Here is a 3,702-nt window from a genome sequence, read left to right as displayed (position 1 = left end):
GTTCAGGAGGATACTGGGCCCAAGGTGCCTCTTCCAATTCCACTTTGCTCATAACAAAGTTGGTCCCATGAATCCCTGATTCCTATAGCTCTTCCTCAATTGCTTCAAAATCTGGAAAACTGAGGTGCTCTTCATATGACCCTCAAATCCCAATACAAAGGCATTTTATTGTTTCAGAGTTTGTGTGTTACCAAAAACATGGGAAATTCAGCATGATCACGGTATACAGGAAATGACAGATCGTGAAGACAGAACTGAAGGGGCAACTGGAAGATGGATTGTGAAGGATATTTTACACCATAATAAAGAAGGTTTATTCTTTATGGTTGGCAGTGAGAAGACTATGGAAATCCATAAGCAAGGTAATGAGATAATTGGATTTCTTTTGAACTTATTCACTCTAGTAATAAAGCTATGGATTAAATAATAATTGTACCATTTATAAGGAAATTCAGTCAATGAGCTATATTATGCCATATAGTACAATATTTAAGCATAAAGAAGACTTGGATTTAAATTCTTACACTGCAATTAGTTATCCAACCTTCGTCCTCTCATGTTTAATCATCTTCTATGCAATAATTCCTGGCTCAAAATGTTGACTTGAAGGCTAATTAAATGAGAAACTAGATGCAAACAGGTAGCAATGAATAATAATGGTATTTGTTAGTCGTCAAACATTTGAGATATTCATTGTCACGTCCAATATATGATGTTTAGGGTAATCATTAGTATAGCAATGCTGTTCAACTTCAACCCGTGCTGTCCATCAAAATGATTCATGAAGTTTCTGAAAATAAATCTGTCCAGGTCCCTTGTCAAGATTCTGATTCAGTGATTCTGTGGGGGCCCTAAGCATCTGTGTGTACTTTAGATTCCACAGATATTCCACAGATGCACAGACACAGTCACAAGAATACTTAATTAGCATGTGGGAGATTAAACACTACTTTCAGATCCCCTGGAGAAGGAAATGACAACCCACTCCAGTATTCTTGCCTGGAGAATCCCATGGACAGAGGAATCTGGCAGGCTACGGTCCATGGGGTTGCAAAGATTTGGACACAACTGAGTGACTAACACACTTCAGATTCATTAGTGATATGTCTTGTATATAAATATGTATATATATATATATATATATACACATAAATAACATAGCAGTTGGCTTAGAGTTCATGTCTCTGTACCTCAGCTTCCATAATCACAATGTGAAGAAATATGAATAGCAGTTTTGTTCAAAACAAATACCATGACAGAGGCAGACCTGTAGCTTAATATAATAACACATGCATGTAAGACCAGGAAGGCTAAGGTGTGTTCAGAGGAAGGGATCCTGGTGAGGCGATGAAACAGTATCTATACAGGTTAGTCCATAATTCACACATATAAATGAGTCAGAGGTCAAGATGTTCCGGTCAGTCAGGAACCAAGAAGAAAAGGAAAAATTGGTGCCTTCCTGGAGGATCAGAGCAAACAGAAGGCGAGTGAGAGACAAGGAGGAATGGATGACCTGAAGATTCCCAAAGCTGGAAGTCAAGGTAGATGGTCAAAAGCCAGGCAGGTCAGCAGGAACCAGATGACTTACAAGTAAGATGAGCAGAACAGATACGAGGTATGAGCAAAAAGGAGAGCTGGCAGGAAGCCTCCTATACTCTTCCTGTTGTAGCAGGAACCAATCTAGGCTTGAAGGTGAAAGCAAGTGAATGCATGAAAATAGAGGAGGCAAAGTTTATGGAAGCAGGAATAATACAAAATCTCTGATGAATAACACTAGACATCTACAAAGATGCAAAAACATGGAGAGATGCTATTAGCATTCAATACTACTAAAACAAATTTATATTCAAGAAGCTATGACACATGACGAAATATATCAGAGTAATGTGATTTAAAAAGAAAAATGGACCCCACACTCCCCCAGGGTGAGCCAGCCGCCGCCCCAGAGTGACCCTCCCGGGGCAGGAAGCGCCAGATGAGCCCACTGTGAGGCCGCCGTGGGGGAAGCGAGGGTTCCCAATCCCACCTCCCCTCCTAAGTGAAGGAGCTGAGGCCCCAAGACTAGTGGAGAAAGGAACCCAGCCAGCAAGCAAGCTCACACCGCGTGCAGGACGTGCAGGGCTCGGGGCGCCGCATGTCCCACCATCGTGAAAGTCGCTCAGTCATGTCCAACTCATTGCGACCCCATGGACTTCTCCAGGCCATGGAATTCTCCAAGCCAGAATACTGGAGCTGGTAGCCTTTCCCTTCTCCGGGGTATCCTGGGTATCTTCCCAACCCGGGGATCGAACCCACGTCTCCCTCATTGCAGGCGGATTCTTTACCAGCTGAGCCACAAGGGAAGCCCAAGGATACTGGAGTGGGTAGCCTATCCCTCCCCTCCAGCAGATCTTCCCGACCCAGGAATCGAACCGGCGTCTCCTGCATTGCAGGCGGATTCTTTACCAATTGAGCTATCAGGGAAGCCACACCATGGTAGCTGACAGCGAAGATGAGGAACCTGAAGTCTTCTTCATCCGGGACTCCTTGGTCCAGCTCACCGATCTGGCGGTGGGACTATCTGGCGGGAGCTCTTTTCCGCTCTGCACGCACTTACCTTTGGCATTGGCGGTGACAGCACGCAGCATGGGCTGTGGTGTCGGGGGAACGGAACCGGGAGCTGGAACACCTCCGCCCCTAGACGGTGGTGGTCTGCGTGGGTACCAACAACCGCCGGCGCACCGCAGAGCAGGTGACTGGCGGCATCAAGGTCATAGTGCAACTGGTGAACCCGGCGGCAGCCCCAGGCATGGACTCACGGTGCTGGGCCTGCTTACTCGGGGCCAGCGCCCCAACCCACTTCAAGAGAAAAACCGACGGGTGATTGAGCCCGTACTGGGCAGCTCTGGTTGGCCACCTACGGGCCCACTTCCTGGATGCAGATCCTGGCTTGGTGCACCCAGATGGTACCATCAGCCACCGTGACACGTATGACTACCTGCACCTGAGCTTTCTGGGGTACACACCTGTGTGCCGGGCCCTGCACTCCTTGCTTCTGCATTGCTAGCCCAAGACCAGGAACAGGGTGGTGCCCCGCTGCTGGAATCCACCCCCTAAGCATCTTCTTTTCCTGCAACATTAAATTTTCATTTTTCAGTCCCACCCCCAAAAAATGGAACACAGAGAGTAATTTCACTCATTCATTCAACCAAATAACAATAATTGAAAGTCTTCCATTGTCAAGTCTTGTGCTAAGCACTAGGTATATGAGGACAAAAACAGAGCCTTTGGGACTTCCCTGGTGGTCCAGCGGTTAAGATTCTGCCTGCAGGGGACACAGGTTCGATTCCTGGTCTGGGAAGATTCCACATGCTCTGGGGCAACTAAACCTGTGAGCTGCAGCTACTGAAGCCCATGCGCGCTGGAGCCTGTGCTCCGCAACAAGAGAAGCCACTGCACTGCGAAGGTGGAGCACATCGATTGGACTGTAGCCCACAAGCAGCAACGAAGACCCAGCATGGCCAAAAATGAATAAATATAATTTTTTAAAATACAGTATTCAAGGATCTTACTATCTAGCAGGAGCAACAAAGATGGAATTATGTGACATATTCAGTTCTATGACACAGTTAATATCAGAGTGTCAGGGAGGACTTCCCAGTGTGAAGCTTTGAAGAACTCACAGGCATTAGTTATATAACCCACTGTGAATGAACAGCATGT

General features: G+C 46.4%; 1 pseudogene; it reads left to right on the top strand.

Moving 5' to 3' along the window:
• The first annotated feature begins 232 nt into the window (after positions 1 to 232).
• LOC136144715 (platelet-activating factor acetylhydrolase IB subunit alpha1-like) lies at positions 233 to 3,096 on the top strand (annotated as a pseudogene).
• Positions 3,097 to 3,702: the final 606 nt, after the last annotated feature.

The sequence above is a fragment of the Muntiacus reevesi genome, chromosome 12 (assembly GCF_963930625.1).
Source record: "Muntiacus reevesi chromosome 12, mMunRee1.1, whole genome shotgun sequence".
NCBI lineage: Eukaryota > Metazoa > Chordata > Mammalia > Artiodactyla > Cervidae > Muntiacus > Muntiacus reevesi.
This window is presented reverse-complemented; position numbering and strand designations above follow the sequence as displayed.